Source organism: Procambarus clarkii, chromosome 25 (assembly GCF_040958095.1).
Source record: "Procambarus clarkii isolate CNS0578487 chromosome 25, FALCON_Pclarkii_2.0, whole genome shotgun sequence".
NCBI classification, from domain to species: domain Eukaryota; kingdom Metazoa; phylum Arthropoda; class Malacostraca; order Decapoda; family Cambaridae; genus Procambarus; species Procambarus clarkii.
The window spans coordinates 34,575,907-34,595,687 of NC_091174.1; the positions used below are offsets into that span (position 1 = coordinate 34,575,907).

General features: G+C 40.5%; 1 pseudogene; it reads right to left on the reverse strand.

Moving 5' to 3' along the window:
- The window catches only part of LOC138368544 (uncharacterized), a 42,489-nt pseudogene extending 34,459 nt beyond the window's left edge, over positions 1-8,030 (reverse strand).
- Between the last annotated feature and the right edge of the window lie 11,751 nt (positions 8,031-19,781).

Sequence of the window (19,781 nt, forward strand, 5' to 3'; positions counted from 1 at the left end):
CATGACAGCCACGGGGTCATGAGAAGCTGCTGGTCTTGCAACTTTAAGGTTATTTATTTTGTGGTATTGTCTTGTCTGGCAACGAGGTGGTCATGTATGCTCTGGGGATGTTAACCTACTAACGATGTTGTCATGTATACTCTGGGGATGTTAACCTAGTAACGATGTTTTCATGTATACTGCAAAGCTGCTTGTCTGAAACCTACATTGTTTTATACACAGTGAAGCTGGCATGTCTGGCAACCACGAAGTTCTCAATATTGTGAAACTGCTTGTCTGGTAAACCAAGAGGTCAGGTACACTGTGATGTTGGTTTACCTGGCAACCACAGTGTACCTAGTACACACCAGGTGTACTGGTGTACACCAGTACACCTAGTGTACACCTGGTGAACACCTGGTGAGCTGTATGTTCCATACAGTTCATGTAACCTGTAGAAGCCCTCGTCTGGCAGTCACATTCTCAGGTATACTGTAGAGTTGTCAGTCTAAAAACCTGCGAACATAACCAGACCTTATAACCTGTTCCTATAACATAACTAATAATTAGAAGTTATACAGTAATTATCTGACCAAGTAACTTGTAAAATTCTTGCTGGTTTTGCCTTTGGCACTATTTTGCTGTAACAACCTACAGAAATTACTTATCATAGTTACTACAATAACAAACTTCAATGATAACTTGCAGTAATAACCTTCCGAAATAATCTGTCCCAAAAGTAGTATACGTTAGTGCAACCCACTTTTATTTGTTATTGGATAAGGAATAATATTTTCCATGGGAGATATTATGAGTACAAATTGTATTTTGGCATCATGTTGCTTCATATTGTATAATGTTGCATCATGTTGCTTCATATTGTATAATGTTGCATCATGTTGCTTCATATTGTATAATGTTGCATCATGTTGCAGCTCCTTGTGGGTTGTTTTAATTTACAACGTGTGTTGGGAATTTTTATTTATAGTTTGAATAAAGAAAAATAATCAATAGTAATTATCAGTTGTAAGAAACTGCTGTATTATCCTGCTTGTCTTGTATTAAGACTTTTCTCATAAATACTTGAGGGCAGTTTCACTCCTTAATGGTTATCTTGAGGTTATCTTGAGATGATTTCGGGGCTTTTTTAGTGTCCCCGCGGCCCGGTCCTCGACCAGGCCTCCACCCCCAGGAAGCAGCCCGTGACAGCTGACTAACACCCAGGTCCCTAATTTACTGCTAGGTAACAAGGGCATAGGGTGAAAGAAACTCTGCCCATTGTTTCTCGCTGGCGCCTGGGATCGAAGCCAGGACCACAGGATCACAAGTCCCGCGTGCTGTCCGCTCGGCCGACCGGCTCCCCTGGTTATCACAGGTTATGGTTATCACTTCCTTCAGATAAAGGTTCTTAGTGTCACTTAGTGTTGAGGTGAAGGTCTATATACAACCCGTCCTCCTAATAGAACGTCGCATTTTGACGTATACTCTACCTAAGGTCAAAACGTTTACTAGAAAATGATAGCGGCTCGCGAAATTTTCATACTCTTTGGTTTTCTGTTTTGGGTCCTCTGGTAGGTTAGGATAATGGGACTTTAGTACGACAGTTTCTTGACGTTGTGAAACCTTAGGAGGACGGGCTGCTATATAATACTTTGTGAGTCTTGACTAATCAGGAAGAGTCATGGTCAGTGTGTGGGGTCACCCGCTGGGGTCACGACGGTCCTCAGGTCGACCTACTACAGACTCTTCCTTTTACCTTAAGTCAACATTTTAATATAATTTCCCAAAACACGTAATAAACTCAGCCACTGAACATGTTGAATAAAGTCCTGAACAACATATGAAACATAAAGTCACTTCATAAATTTGCCTTCAATAACAATTAGAAGCGACCCAGAATAAAAGACATAACTGGGGGTTTAAATGAGTCTTAATATATAAAGTCCACTACGGGCTCACCATAGCCCATGCTGTTTGGAACTTTCTGTTCCAAGTAGATGAATCTCAATTACACACAGAAATCACAATAACGTGATGCATCAAGTGAACAAATCCACAAGGGTTGTTACGAGGATTCGAACTTGCGTCCAAGAGCATCCCAGATGCTGCCGTAATCGACTGAGCTACGACATGGTCAAAAGAGATGAAACCGAAGTTCTACTTCGGTTTCGGAGAGACTGCAGGATCCAGTAAGTCCTGTAGAACTTCGGTTTCAACTCTTTTGACCATGTCGTAGCTCAGTCGATTAAGGCAGCGTCTGGGATGCTCTCGGACGTAGGTTGGAATCCTCGTAATTGCCCTTGTGGATCAGTTCAGATGAATCTCAAACAACGACAGATGCTCAAAAAATATTTTATTGCGAAATTTGTACGGGTTATTGTTACAACAGGATATTATTGGATTTTGTTTTGTATTATATATATTATATATTATTTTGGCGTTGGTGTTATTGCTTTTTACTTTGGGTTATTATAACAACAGGCTTAAAAAATGTTGACCAAACCACACACTAGAAAGTGAAGAACTACGACATTTCGGTTCGTCCTGGACCATTATCAAGTCGATTGTGATGAAATGAGGTTGTTGTTGTTTTAGATTTAGCTACTCAGAACGAAATGTCCATGTAGCAAGGGCTATGGTGAGCCCGTAATTGAGTTTGGTTATTCGTGACAACCTTGTTACTCTGATATATGGGTCAAAGTATTAAATGGTGGTGGGGTTTCCTCCTTTTTCCCTGTTTCATTTTCGCTTCTGTTTTAGTCTTGTTTTAATAACATTATCTTGGTTGACCAGACCACACACTAGAAGTTGAAGGGACGACGACGTTTCGGTCCGTCCTGGACCATTCTCAAGTCGATTGTGATTAGGAGGTAGGGACAGACAATAAATAGGCAAGAGAGAGCTGAGGAGGAAAGTAAGGTGTAAGGTGAAAGTAATGTCATCAACATAGCGAAGCCAGAGAGAGGGACGAGTATCAATAGAAGGTAGAAGAACAGTTTCGAAGTATTCCATGTAGAAATTAGCAAGAACAGGGGAGAGAGGGGAACCCATAGCGACACCGAAAGTTTGAGTGTAATATTTACCGTTGAAAGAGAAAGAGTTAGATTCAACACAGAGTCTAATGAGATCGAGGAAAACGTCAGTGGGAAGCGGGAGAGGAAGGAGACCCTCTGACGCCTTCTGTCTAAGGAAAGAGAGAACGTCATCGAGCGGAACATTAGTGAACAGAGAGTCGACATCAAGACTAAGCATCTTACAAGAGGGTTGCAGGCGCAGTCTTTCTATGAAGTCCTGAGAGTGACGAAGGTGGGCAGGGGAAAAAGTGCCAAGGTAAGGTGTCAGGGTTTTAGCGAGCCAGGAGGCAAGAGGATAGCTGACAGAGCCCCGTGAAGAAATGATAGGACGAAGAGGAACACCAGGTTTATGAGTCTTAGGAAGACCATAGAAATAAGGAAGAGAAGGGCAGATGACACGGAAACGTTTAATGAGATCAAAGTCAGGAGGGCAAAGACTAGAGAGCTGTCTTAGTTTGCGGTTAAAGGAAGTTTTGAGGCGATCCAAAGGGTTAGAAGTCAGAGGAGCATAAGTGCGAGAGTCAGAGAGCAAGACATCTGCTTTTCGGAGGTAGTCCTCACGGTCAAGGACAACCACCGAATTGCCTTTGTCGGAAGGAAGGATAAGAATAGAGTTGTTAGATTTTAGGGAGGCAAGGGCAAGCTGGAAGCGACGAAGAAGGTGGTTATTTTTAGAAAACAAGCTGTCAAGAACGGGGATAAGGGCCCCTCTAAAGGCAGACAGGCCCGAAAGAGTACTAGAGTTAGAATTGACAAACCTGTCAAAGGAACTAATGAGATCAATGCCACAGCGTGGACCAGGGGAAGTAGCAAAAGACAGACCAAGACCAAGAAGTTCTTGCTGGTGCTTAGAAAGAGAGTAGGACGAAAGGTTGGTAACACAGTCAGAGAGAGAGAGTATTTGGCCCAAGGACTGTTGGAGATCAGGCGTTGAAGTTTGTTGTGTAGTGTGGAGGAGTGGTGGGAAGAGGAGACGTGAGCAGTGTCAAATGCAATTGGAAAAATGATATTGCATAGATCACTGGGAAGAGAAGAGGACAGAAAGCGTTGCTGTTGAAGAACAGCAAGAAAAGCCTCGTCAACTTGCAAGGAGGTGGCATGAATAAGTTCTTGAAGAAGAAGGCGGGCATGTTCAGGGAAAGGAGATCCCGAAGTGTTGAACTGGAGAAAGTGAGATAAAGAAAGAGGGAGAACTTGCTCAGCAAGACAGTCTTTAAGAAACCTGAGCTGGTTCTTTCGACGCTTGGTGGCAAGAAGGGAAGATTCAAAGGCGCGAAAAGGCCGTTTGAAGGCCTTTCTTCAAATCTTTCTAACAAACGTGACTTAACATAAGCTTACCCCTTCCATTTATCTTTCTTTCTCTTTCACTTTCTCCCTTCTCCCTTTTTCTGTTCATGGTCTTCTCCTACGCTCCCTTGCTATCCTCTTCTTATTCCTATTACTATCTCCTTCGGTTGTTATAATAGGAGTTGCCTTGTATGGGTCAATAGACCTTCTGCATTTCTCATTATTACTACTATCCCCTACACCTTACTTTCCTCCTCAGCTCTCTCTTGCCTATTTATTGCCTGTCCCTACCTCCTAATCACAATCGGCTTGAGAATGGTCCAGGACGGACCGAAACGTCGTCGTCCCTTCAACTTCTAGTGTGTGGTCTGGTCAACTTACTTCAGCCACGTTATTGTGACTCAACGCCTGCATTATCTTGGTGGCGGATGTAGGTGCAGAATGTTCACTAGTGAGTCCCATTCTTCAACGGTTTTTCTAATCATTGTAGTCGCTGTGGAATGTGCATCTAATAAAGCTGCTGTCGTTGGTTTAATGTTGAGTTTGATGCGCAGGGCTTCAGTAGCTTCGCATTCCAGTAAGTAGTGTAATAGTGGCCCCTCTGCTTCTGTTCCACAGATATGACACTCTTTAACTATTGGGCTTATTACCTCCCACAATACTTGTAACCAAGTTTTAGTCTGTGTATGGCTATTGCAATGTTTCTGGATATCTATTTGTCAGGCTTGAAAGAGTAGTTCCCAGTGGCTTATTCGTACCATATTGCAGTGGATCTTCCTTCCGATACTTTGGCTTTGTGGCGACTTTTGATAATTGGGAGTATTTTTCTTCTTGATTTGCTCCTTAATATGTAAAAAACCTTTACCTGTTCAACAGGTAGACCAGTGGCATTTTTTGCTAGTGAGTCTGCCTTTTCATTACCATCTATGCCAATGTGACTTGGTATCCAATTTAGGGTTATTGACAGCCCCTAGATTATGGGCTACTTTTCCTATATTTTGGATTTCTGTGACGAGTTTTATATTATCTCTGTGTTGATTGGATAACAAACCCTAGAGCGAAGATTTAGAGTCGGAATGAATGATAAAATCATGTAAATTTGGCTCAATTGTATAGTTTATGGCCTCCTTCATGGCATATAATTCTGTTTGCAATGTTGAGCACCTACTATTCATGCTCCAGTAAGCTTCATGGTTGTTAGTGTAAACTGCTGTCCCAGCAGAACCTTTTTCTTGATCAACTGATCCGTCTGTGAAGATGTGAGTCGTTGTAGGTATTGAGATTTTTCCAGGTTTCCATTTGTCTTTCTGTGACTTATTCCAGCCTCTGCAAGTCACATGCTGATTTTTTTAACTGGTAATCCTTCAATGATGATCTTTAGACTCGATTCTTCCCATGGAGGAGGCTGCCGAAAGTGTTCATATGGTCTATCTTCTCTTTTGTTTTTAATGGTACATTTCAAGTCCGCTTTCTCTAGAATCTTCACTAGATTACCCGTCCATGCAATTGTTCTACATTGAAAGGTTCCTCAGAAGCGATCTATGTATGCTGTCTTTGATTGACAGTCTGGCGGTGGTTCCAACAAATTTTGCTGTTATTGTAGCTATCCTTTGTTTGATCCTGTTTTCTAAGGCTGGTAAGTTGGTTTCCATTCTTAAATTCTCTCGACGCGTCCATATAGGTGCTCCCAGTATTGTTCTGAGGGCATCATTTTGAGACACTTCCAGTTTCTCCCATTGGTTATCACTGAGGGATGCAAGACTAGGAGCACCATAGTCAATGAGTGACCTAACTGCTTAAACGTAGTACATTTTGAGTACTGGTAGAGATGCACCCTCTCTAAGACTTGTAAAGGTTCGCAAAGCTGAGTTTCTGGCTTTACAACTTAGCCGAAGATATTCAATTTCTTGAGTGAATTTCAACTGACTGTCTATTATAACTCCTAGTTATTGAAAAGAGGTAACCCCACTCAATTTCATGTCCTTGTATTGCGAGTCTGATGTCTTGAGTTCTCATTTTAACGGCCGTTGCTTTGGTTTTATTGCTGTTTATTTTCACTGCTATGCGTTCCGCTTCCTTGCTGATAATATCTAGGCATTTTTGTGCATGGTTCCTTGCGCCTTTGTCATTGATGATGACCACAAAGTCGTCTGCGTAGTTAAGAAGTTTGGCTTTTGGTAGCTTGAGCTTCATGAATTGTTCCATGAGACAGTTGAAGAGGAAGGGGCTTAGTATTCCTCCCTGCGGAGTTCCATTTTCCAGCCTCTTTGAGGACGATATTTTTCCTTGGAATTTGACTTTAGCTTCTTGGTTAAGTAGGCTTCCTTTGGCAAAGGCAAGAGCGTGTCCTTTCATAAAAGTAAGGATTCCAGGTTTGTCATTGATATGATCCAGGAGGGAGGTAAGGCATTCTGTGGTGCCAACACCTTTTCTGTAAGCAAACATATTTTAGTGCAGTGGATTGGCTTTCCATTCAATTCGATTAAGAGCCATTGTTTCCGCAGTTTGGCCAGACAGCTTGTTAATGAGATCGGTCTTGGATTTCCTGGGTTTTTAGATTTTGGAATGGGAACTATAATTGCACTCTTCCAAGAGAGTGATCGAGTTCTTGTCATCCATACTCTGTTGATGAGATTCAAGAAGGCTTCTTCACCCTTTTCTCCTAGCTTGGCCAGCATGTTTTAAGTGATTTTGTCCTCGCCTGGAGCTGTGTTTTTAGTTTTCTTTGTAGCTCCTCTGAGTTCTTTAAGATTGAAAGGTTGGTCTAGTTCGTCAGATAAGGCTAAAGCATCATCTATTTTGGTCCATCTTGCTGCTTGAAGTCTTTGTTGGAGAGTCCGAGTTGCTTGAGGAAGTTGAGGGGAACTGGCTCTTGAAGCAAATAGATTTGCTAACGTTTCTGCTTCTTGCTCTGGATGAACATAATGTGACGGAGCAGGAGGCGATTTTCCTTTGGCCTTGTTGATCTTCTTCCAGATGTCGCCCAAGGATGTATGCTGATTTAGCTTGGCACACCACTCTAGCCATTTTTCTTCTCTGAATTTTGCTGTTTCTTCGTGCACATGTTCTCGGACAGCTTTAAGAAGTCTTAAATTAGCTTCAGTTCTATCTATTCTGAAATTCTTTCATGTACAATTTAGTCTGTTATGTAGCTCTTTGATCCTATCACAGTAATACCAATGGTCCCCTGTGTTGTTGGGTAATTGTTTTCCTCTTCGGGATGGCGTGATTCGCTGCTCTATGTATTGCATTTACTAAATATTTTTCGGTGTTGTCAGGAGGAGTGTAGTTTTGGTGCCAAGTTTCGAGAGATTCCTGAAAGTTCATCCAATCTGCTTTGATAAAGTCCCATCCGGGCTCGGGAGCTGGAGGTCTGGGAGGTAGAGTTATATTAATAACTGTTTTTGTAGCAAAGTGGTCACTGGTCAGAACATGATCAACTGACCAATGACACAACTCATAAATACTGGTGGAAACAAACGTGAGATCCAACTTTCCCCCACCAGTGTGGGTTGGTTCCGTCGAGTTAAGCAGACTGATTTCCGGCACTTCATCGAAAAGGGGTTCAATATGTCTTGCGTTGGCGTCGGTTCTTGGTGAATCACGTAGTAATTCACTATGAGCGTTGAAGTCACCAGAGATGATAATAGGTGTAGTGACTGCTATTTCAAAGATTGCAGAGAGATCCATGTCGTGCTCTCTATGGCTCCTGTATATATTTAAGATAGATAGCATTGAGTTCCTCATAGTGAGATTAACACCCATAATTTCGACGTTCTCAACACAGGCAGGTCTGTGATTGCCGTGGCATTGATATGATTTCTGACTAGAATTGAAATGTCTCTGATGCTGACTTGTGCAATTGGTCAATGGAAACCTAGTTATCCTGGGATATTGATATATCTTTCAGTCCTGGTGAACGAGGGAGGCAAAGGCATTAAGTAGAGCAAGAGAGGTGAGGAGACGGAAATCTTAGAGGAAGAAAAGAGCAAGGCAAAAGGTAGGGAAGGTAAGGTGTAATATAGGGTATAATAATAGGAGTAAGAATGGGAACGTGAGAGAAACAAGAGAAAGAAAAATAAAACAGAAAAAAGTAAGAAAGAGAGAAAATGAAGGGTAGGCTCATGTTAGGTCACGTTTGTTAGAAAGTTTAGAGCATTTGTATATATTCTGTGAAAGGGAAGTTAACAGCAACAAAGCCAGGACTAAGGTTCATGTTGGGTAGGTTGTGTATCAGAGCCGATTCGACAAGACGGCGTCTGTGTAGAGGCAGGAAAGATTATTTTAGAAGAAGACCAATCAATAGGATGACCAGAATCCCTAACATGACAGAAGAGAGCATTGTTAATGTCTGCAGACTTAGCACTTTTTTGTGTTCCTTAAGTGTGCCATTAAGTGTGCAGCCAGTTTCCCCGAAGTACTGAAGAGGACAAGACGAACAGGAAATAGAGTAGACACCAGCAGCATAGAAGCAGGAGAGGTGTGAACCAGATAACTACGGTGAGTGTTTGTCGAAAGGCGAGCTTTATGCCAAGAGGACGAAGGGTATTAGTAAGAGTTTTGAGATCAGATATGAAGGGAAGGCAGAGCACAGTGCTAAAAGGTCTGGAAGCAGGTTTAGGATGAACGAAATTTAGTTTAGCTTGAGAATAGGCACTGTTGATAAAATGTAAAGGTAACCAGGGCGAGAGAAAGATTTATAGATAAAGGAAATTTCAGAATCAAGAAACTGAGGGTCGCTGATGCGTTGAGCGCGTAGGAAGAGAGAGACGAGGACACTTTTCTTAACAAAAGGAGGATGGTAGGAAAAGAAGTGAATGTACATGCCACTATACATGGGTTTGCGATAGATAGAGAAAGAGAACTCGAACACAGAGCTGTGAACGTCAAGAAAAAGAAGGAGGGAATTGGATTCCTACTCAACTTTAAAATGGATGGAGGGAGCCAGATTGTTAAGAGAGGAGAGGAAAGGCTGGAAAAGACTAAAGTCATGAGGCCATAAAGCAAAAATGTCATCAACATAGCGAAGCCAGAGAGAGGGATTAGTATCAATAGTAGGAAGAAGAACAGTTTCAAAGAATTCTATGTAGTGATTGGCAAGAACATGAGAGAGAGAGCGGGAACCTAAAACTACACTGAAAGTTTGAGAAGTATTTACCGTTGAAAGAGAATGAGTTAGAGTCAACACAGAGTCTGACGAATTAGAGGAAAACGACAGTGGGAAGCGGGAGAGAAAGAAGGCTCTCAGTCGCCTACTGTCTAAGAAAAGAGAGAACGTCATTTAGGGATACATTAGTAAACAGAGAGTCGACATCAAGACTAAGCATCGTACAGGAAGGCTACAGGCGCAGTCTTTCTATGAAGTTCTGAGAGTGACAAAGGTGTGCAAGAGAAAAATAGCCAAAGTAAGGCGTCAGAGTTTTAGTAAGTCAGGAGACAAAAGGTTATCCGACAGAGCCCCTTGAAGAAATAATAGAACGAAAATGGGCACCAGGTTTATGAGCCTTAGGTAGGACTTAACCTGCATACTCCCCTGGGCAAAGACTGGAAAGGCATAAACAAAATTATTGGTACAAATAATAGACAAGTTTCACACCCAAACCACTACAGAAAGCCATTCAGTTAATTACAAAATGGGCTCAGGTTTCCAGCCTTGAAATGTTACCAGCTAGCACTAGGGAGAAATTGCAGGCGAGGTCCACAGACAGAAATGCTCTCATAAATTTCATGTTGAGCAAGCAACATGATGAATGTGATGTTCCATACACAGATTATGAATTGGATGAAACCCTCTCCAGGGGCAGTAGCACTGCTCTTGGTGAGGACGGCATCACCTATGATATTCTAAGACTCCTACATCGTGTTCCCGGTAACCCATTATTACCATTGTTTAATGCGAGTTGTGTCACTGGGCAGTTGCCTGTATCATGGACCACCAGTCTTACGGTACCTGTACCAAAGCCTGGCCATCCTGATGCTTTTCGTCCCATCTCACTGACCATTTGCATGTGTAAAACCTTTGAGAGAATGGTGATTAATAGATTATTGTATAGAGTTAAAGAGCACATGTCACCTGATATCAATGGTTTCACACATGGTAAAAGTGTACACAACTGCATCACAACCTTTCTTACTGTTCATGGCAATAAAAGGCACAAGTACACAACATTTCTTGATTTAAAAAATGTCTTTGATATTGCTAATAGAGCAGTGATTATGTATGAATTAGCGAGAATGGATATAGGGGGACATTTATTACAATGGATATGGGGCTATCTTACCAACCGGAAGTCCTCTGCACTGTTCCAAGGCTACAAAAGTGAAACTAAAATTAATGTAACTAGGCACCCCACAAGGAGGAGTACTAAGTCCTACCTTGTTTAATGTCCTAATTAATGCCTTACTTAAATCAATCCCAACTAGTCCGACAAACATCACTATCAGCTATGCAGATGCCATCCTTGTACATACTAAAACCCACCGTGAAATGCAAACAATCTTAAATTGTATTCATAATCAGCTTGTGAATGCCTTGGTCGTGCAATCAACGCTGCTAAAACTAAGGTATATAACAGACAAATTAGCAACCGCTAAAGTGAACCACGAAAATTTAAGATAGATAACGTACCAATAGACTATGTCTCTTCTTTCAAATACCTTGGTGTCTCTGTCCTTTGTACCTCAACTGTAGTCAATAGGTTACATCAACAATGTAGAGACAGACTCAAGGCTCTCGGAACTGTAGTGAGGTACAGCTCTAAATACGGTGTTAATATTAGAATAGCAAAAATGATGTACTTAGCATATATAAGGTCTCTGATAGACTATCATGCACCAGCTTTAGTCCTGCAAAATTGCAAAATTATTGATAGACTGAAAAAAATGCAAAATTATACTTGGCTGTCCTATAGCTACCAAAGTTCTCAATATGCGGAAAGAGTTAAATATACTTAGCATACGAGATTGAATATTTGAAATAAATCTTATGGTGGTATTAAAATCTTATGGTGGTATTAAAATCTTATGGTGGTATTAAAATCTTATGGTGGTATTAAAGCTTCTGCGTCATAACAAAAACAACATTGTATCAGTTGAACTGTTAGAACACATACGTAATGAATCCAGCGAGTCTAAATGGAGTCAAAGAACAGCCACTCATATTAAAATGATGGAAATGCACGAAGTATATTCTGATAAAAGAGTTCAGCACTTTCTTCCACCCTGCCAGATAATACATTTTGACATCCTGACCCCTGCATACCCCACCAAGAAACTAATCACAAACAATCCTCATGCTCAGCTTGCTGCTAAATTAAGTACCATAGAACACATTCACATTATATAAACGGAAAACAACATCGCACAGACCATATGCACTGACGGATCACTCAATACAGCTACAGGGAGGGCAGGAAGTGCTGTTATTGCTCATCAGCCCGATGGCAGCACAATTTAAAGGAAAATAAGAATTAGTAACTTGGTATCCACAATGCAAGCTGAGTTGGTAGCAATACTGTTAGCACTCGAAATTATTGACAACACTGAAGTAGACACCTTAATTATTTCCGACTTCTTTCCTCACTATTAGCAAATAAACAGTTTGCAATCAAGTAATGACGTGCTTATCTCAGAAGCCAGACATAGATATATAAGCATACTTAGCAAAAAAAGGTAAATATAAAAATGTTGTGGATTCCTTCTCACATTGGCCTGCAAGAACATGATAAAATTGACGCCCATGCTAAGGTTGCAATAAATAAAGACAATATTGAACGGAATCTTGAGTAATCAAATTGGTCCCTTAAAAGTGTCATTAGACGAGAACTCCTGGATAGATTTGAAGAAAGCAGAACAGTACAAACTGGAACTAGCAGGTCCATTGTTTATAACAATGAAATGTGTGAAGTAAAACATGTGTATGGGGCAAGTAACAAAGTCAGTAGACTAACAGACGTTGACACAGCTCGAAAAAGACTTGGCTACAAGTGTCTTTGGCAATTCGGCTTGTATAGGGATCTAGATAAAGTAAAGTGTAAAGTGTGTGGACAAAGACAGGGACACACACTCGAACACTATATCTTGGATTGTAGTAAAATTGAGCCATTTGGAGATAAATATAAGCTCACGCTGTAAGATATGGCAACCTACCTTATCACCAAGGATAAAATACCTGAAATCCTTGCACTGTATCCATATTTCCCTTCCATTGGATAAACGATAAATGAGATTAAGAAACAAGTAGTGTATTGTGAAGTCTAATATTAAACAGCAGCTCCCCAATGACTGTAATATCTCCATTGCTCAAAGAATTATTGTTGGATTTTAGTTCAGGTTATTATTTCTGCTTGCTGTATATCGATATTGGTGCTGATTAGTGGATCCCTATACAAGCCGAATTGCCAAAGACACTTGTAGCCAAGTCTTTTTCGAGCTGTGTCAACGTCTGTGAGTCTCCGTGGTGTAGTGGTAAGACACTCGCCTGGCGTTCCGCGAGCGCTATGTCATGGGTTCGTATCCTGGCTGGGGAGGATTTACTGGGCGCAATTCCTTAACTGTAGCCTCTGTTTAACGCAACAGTAAAATGTGTACTTGGATGAAAAAACGATTCTTCGCGGCAGGGGATCGTATTCCAGGGACCTGCCCGAAACGCTACGCGTACTAGTGGCTGTACAAGAATGTAACAACTCTTGTATATATCTCAAAAAAAAAAAATAATTATGTATTAGCGATAAGACCTACCATTAATGTACAATGACTTACTGTAAATATATTGCTCTTGAAATATAACTTTTTCTGTAACTATCTGACATTGTTAAAATAAGGTGTGAAGGATAGATGAAATTTTGTATGTAATAATCTAAGATGAGGTCTGATAAATGACCTTTTGTGCCCTCTGTAATGCTTTTTGCGCTACCGCTCACAGGATGAGAATAGGGTGCACAATAAACAAGCCGCCTCCGGCGGTAATCAAATAAAAAAAACGGTGGGTGACCCCACACACTGACCTGAGGACTGTCGTGACCCCAGCGGGTGACCCCACACACTGATCTGAGGACCGTCGTGACCCCAGCGGGTGACCCCACACACTGATCTGAGGACTGTCGTGACCCCAGCGGGTGACCCCACACACTGATCTGATGACTGTCGTGACCCCAGCGGGTGACCCCACACACTGATCTGAGGACTGTCGTGACCCCAGCGGGTGACCCCACACACTGATCTGAGGACTGTCGTGACCCCAGCGGGTGACCCCACACACTGATCTGAGGACTGTCGTGACCCCAGCGGGTGACCCCACACACTGATCTGAGGACTGTCGTGACCCCAGCGGGTGACCCCACACACTGATCTGATGACTGACGTGACCCCAGCGGGTGACCCCACACACTGATCTGAGGACTGTCGTGACCCCAGCGGGTGACCCCACACACTGATCTGAGGACTGTCGTGACCCCAGCGGGTGACCCCACACACTGATCTGAGGACTGTCGTGACCCCAGCGGGTGACCCCACACACTGATCTGAGGACTGTCGTGACCCCAGCGGGTGACCCCACACACTGATCTGAGGACTGTCGTGACCCCAGCGGGTGACACCACACACTGATCTGAGGACTGTCGTGACCCCAGCGGGTGACACCACACACTGATCTGAGGACTGTCGTGACCTCAGCGGGTGACCCCACACACTGATCTGAGGACTGTCGTGACCCCAGCGGGTGACCCCACACACTGACCTGAGGACTGTCGTGACCCCAGCGGGTGACCCCACACACTGACCTGAGGACCGTCGTGACCCCAGCGGGTGACCCCACACACTGACCTGAGGACCGTCGTGACCCCAGCGGGTGACCCCATACACTGACCTGAGGACCGTCGTGGCCCCAGAGGGTGACCCCACACACTGACCTGAGGACCGTCGTGACCCCAGAGGGTGACCCCACACACTGACCATGACTCTTCCTTATTAATAAAGTCACCACCCCAGTAATTTAGTCACCGAAGGTGAGGTGTATCAATTACCTGTGTTAGGAATTTATATTAATAGTTTGAATAAAGATAAATAACCAATCTTTATTACCAGCCGTAGGAAACTGTAGTATTATCCTGCTGTAATAACCGCTCGTTGTGATCTCAGGTTATTACCATTTGTAAAAAAAAGGCAAATACCTGCAGTAATAACCAGAAGTAATCACCGGAAGTAGTAAACTGAAGTAATAACTGGACGTAATAACCAAGAGTAATAACCTTCTGCAAAAGTATTACATAATAACTCGCCCTAATAATCTCAAGTAATAACAAATCATAATAATCTGAAGCAATAAGGTACAGAAATAACATCAAAGCTATTTATTTCTGCACATAATATCTTGCAGAAAAAATACAACTCGAAAACAACTTGTTTCACCCTGTATAACAACTTCCTCATAGCTCCACGCCCCAATAACCTGCCTTAATATCATCCAGTAATAACTTCCTGAAATAACCTCTCCCTAATAACCCGGTGTAACCAGCCACTACAACCAGTCTGCGTAAATGATCAGACTTAACAACAAGTTGTTAAAACTTCCCTAGTAATATGTTATAATAATCCGCTCCACTAATCAGCACCAATATCGATATACAGCAAGCCGAAATAACAACCTGCCCTTATAACCTGCACTAAAACCCAACAATAATTGCCTGTTGTAACAATAACTTGCAGTAATAACCTACAGCAAAAGCCTGTAGTAATAATAATCATTAGTAATAACCTACAATAACAGCCTTTTGTAATAATAACCATTAGTAATAACCTACAATAACAGCCTTTTGTAATAATAACCTTCACAAATCACCTATAATAATAGCTTGTTGTAAAAATAAGCAGTAGATATTTTGCAATAAAATATTATATTAAGAATCATTTAAACCCCGAGTTATATCTTTTATTTTGAGTCGCTTCTAGTTGTTATTGAAGCCAAACTTCGGAGGTGACTTTATGTTTCATCTGTTGTTCAGGACTTTATTCAACATGTTCGGTTGCTGAGTTTATTACGTGTTTTGGGAAAATATATTAAAATGTTCACTTAAGGTAAAAGGATGATATGTTATGGATTATGGGGTCGACCTGAGGACCGTCGTTACCCCAGCGGGTGACCCCACACTCTGACCATGACTCTTCCAGATTAGTCAAGACTCACGAAGTATTATATAACAGTCCGTCCTACGGTTTCCCAACGTCAAAAAACTGTTGTACTAAAGTACCATTATCCTAACCTACCAGAGAACCCAAAACAGAAGAAGGGAGTGTATGAACATTTCGCGAGCCGCTACCATTTTCCAGTACGACAATTTTGGCCTTAGGTAGATGAATACGTCAAAATACGACGTTCTATTTGGAGGACGGGTTGTATATAGACCTTCACCTCAACACTAAGTGACACTAAGAACCTTTATCTGAAGGAAGTGATAACCATTAAGGAGTGAAAACTGCCCTCAAGTACTTATGAGAAAAGTCTTAATACAAGACTCCTGTTATTTTAAGAATGAAAACGTTGACTCGTGTCAAGACTGTTATGACCTCTGGGTCATCAGAGGTCACCAGTGTGTTTACTTATGTTGGCATTAATCAATGGTTGCACTGTAGATATCACGTGATCATGTATACTTTGTAGCTCGCTCACCACGTAGTCATGTACAGTATACTGTGGAACTGACCTTGCAGCCACGTATTTATATATACTGTAGAGCTGACCTGACAGTCACGAGGTCATCAGAAGCAAAAGTTTATATATTTTGTGGAATTGGCTTGTCTGGCAACGAGGTTGTCATGTATACTCTGGAGATGTTAACCTAGTAATGATCTTGTCATGTATACTCTGGAGATGTTAACCTAGTAATGATGTTTTAATGTATACTGCAAAGCTGTTTGTCTGAGAACTACATTGTTTTGTACTCAGTGAAGCTGGCATGTCTGGCAACCACGAAGTTCTCAATATTGTGGAACTACTTGTCTGGTAAACCAAGAGGTCAGGTACACTGTGATGTTGGTTTACCTGGCAACCACATGTTCATGTAACCTGTAGAAGCCCTCGTCTGGCAGTCACATTCTCAGGTATACTGTGGAGTTGTCAGTCTAACAACCTGCGAACATTATCAGACCTTCAGACCTTATAACCTGTTCCTATAACATAACTAATAACTAGAAGTTATTGGTAGCAGTAATTATCTTCCCAAATAACTTGTAAAACTCTTGCTGGTTTTGCCTTTGGCAATATTTCGTTGTAACAGCCTGCAGAAATTGCTTATCATAATTACTACAATAGCAGCCTTTAATGATAACTTGCAGTAATACTCTTCCGAAATAATCTTTCTCAAGAGAAATATGTTTATGTAACTCGCTTTTATTTTTTAATTAATAAATAATAATATTTCATTAGAGATATTATGAGAACAAATTGTAACCTGACATCATGATGCAGCTCTTTGTGTCTATTATAAAACTTATTACGGGAATTTGGGATTTATATTAAAAGCGTGAATATAGTAAAATAAAGTCTTAATAATTAGCCGTAAGATATTGCAGTATTATCCTGCTGTAATAACCGCTCGTAGTGATCTCAGGTAATTACCATCTGTAAAAAATAACAGCAATAACCTGCAGTAATAACCAGAAGTAATAATATTTTGCAAAAAGTTTGCCATTATAACCTAGCCTTAATAACCCAAAATAATAACACATCATAATTGCATGACGTAATACGAGCAGAAATAACACGAATAATTCCAGGTAATATCCAGCACAAATTATAACACAAAACATGCTGTAAAACCCTGTATAACTAGCTCCTCGTAATTCCCCGTCTCAATAACCCGTCTTAACTAGCCTAATAACCTTTTCGTAATAGCCTGAAGTAATAACAAAGCACTACAATCAGTTTGTGTAAATGAACAGACATTAGAATCAGTTGTTAAACTATGCCTAATGGCGTCTCAATATATTGAATGAACAACAAGCTGGTATAGCAACATACAATTATAACTTGCACTAAAATGCTCCGAGAAGAGCCTGTTGTAATAATAACTGACTGTAATAACCTATAATAATAGATTGTTGTAATAATATCCCGAAGCAATACCCTATATGTTCTGTTTCTTTTTAAACCCCAATTATATATTTTGTTCTCAGTCGCTTTTAAATGTTATTGAAGTCAAACCTCTGAGGTGATTTTATGTTTCATCTCTTTATATCGGTTGCTGAGTTCATTACATGTTTGGGGAATTTTTATTAAACTGTTGACTTGATGTAAAAGGAAGGTTGCTAAGTTGCATGGGGTCGACCTGAGGACCATCATGACCCCAGGGGGTGACCCCACACTGACCATGACTCTTCCTTATTAATAAAGTCCTCAACCCAATATTTTTATCACCTCCTCAAATGAACAACCCAATGATTCACTACAATAGCAATCCGTATTAAACCACCCCCAAAAACCCTCAATAATAATCAACTACAATATCGTTCCAAAATAATCAACCACAATCACCCTCTATAATAATCCACAAGAATAATCAACCAGAAAAATCCACCACGATAATCCTCTATAATAATCCAACACAAAATCCCTCTACAATCACCACTATAAATCTCCATAATAATCCACCTCAATATCCCCCAATGTTTATCCATTACAATAAACCTCTAACATAGTCCATCAAAATCACCCTCCATAATAATCAACCACAGTAACCTTCCTAATCATCCACGAGAATAATCCACCATAATAATCTACTTCGATAATATTATATATTAATCCAATAAAAGATTCTTAAAAAAATCCACATAATATTCCACCACAACGAACCTTTAATATTCCACCAGACTAACTCTTCATAATATTCAACAAGAATAACCCTTCGTAATAATCCACCACAATAACCCACCATCATAATCCTCCACAATAACCCTTCGTAATAATCCACCACAATAACCCACCATCATAATCCTCCACAATAACCCTTCGTAATAATCCACCACAATAACCCACCATCATAATCATCCACAAGAATACTCCATAATAATCCACCACAATAACCCACCATCATAATCCTCCACAATAATACTCCATAATAATCCACCACAATAACCCACCATCATAATCCTCCACAATAATACTCCATAATAATCCACCACAATAACCCACCATCATAATCCTCCACAATAATACTCCATAATAATCCACCACAATAAGCATTCATAATAATCCACAAAAGTAACCCTCAATAATAAAACATCATAATACGCGTCGCTAATATTCCACGAGAATTATCCACTAGAGTAATCCACCACGATAACAGTATATATTATTTAAATGAAAGATCTTTCAGAATAATTCACTACAATAATCCACAACAATAACCCTCCATAAAATTCTTCTGCAATAACTCTCTATAATAATTCACCTCAATAACCCACCATAATAGTCAACTACAATTCACCTCCAAATTATTCCACCACAATAACCCTCCAAAATGATCAACCACAATATCTCTCAAAAATTATCCACCACAATGCCTCCCCATAATAGTTCACCTCAATAACCCAACATAATATTCTACCACAATAACCCTCCATAGTAATCCTCCTCAACAATCCTCCATAATAATCCACCACAATCACCCTTTAAAAAATCCACAACAATAACCCACCATAAAAATCCACCACAATAACCCACCATAAAAATCCACCACAATAACCCACCATAAAAATCCACCACAATAACTCTCCAAAACAAACCACCACAATAACCCTCCAAAACAATCCAGCACAATAACCATTCCAAATATTCTATCACAATAACTCGCCATAATAATCCACCACAATAATCCTCCATAATAATCCAAAACAATAATCCTCAGTAACAATTCACCACAATAACCCTCAATATTATTCCACCACAATGAACCTTTAATAATCCACCAAAGTAACCCTTTTTAATCAACCACAAAAATCCTCTATACTAATCCACCATAATAACCCACCATAATAATCCATCACAAGAACCCCCCATAATAGTCCATCACAATATCCATCCATATAAATCCACCAGAATAACCAGCAAAATAACTGTTCATAATATTCCACCACAATAACCATCTATAATTGTCTACCACAATAATTCTTCATAATAATCCATCACTATAACCCATTATGATAATCCACTACATTAACCCTCCATAAAATTTCCCATAATAATCTACCATAATGACCATCTATAATAATTCACCAAAATAACCCTATATTATAGTCATTAACCCTCCATAATAAGCCACCACAATAACCATCCATAATTATCCACCACAATAACCATCTTTAATAAGCAACCACAATGACCCTCCATAATATTCCACCACAATAACCGTTCTTAATATTCCACCACAGTAACCGTCTATAATTATC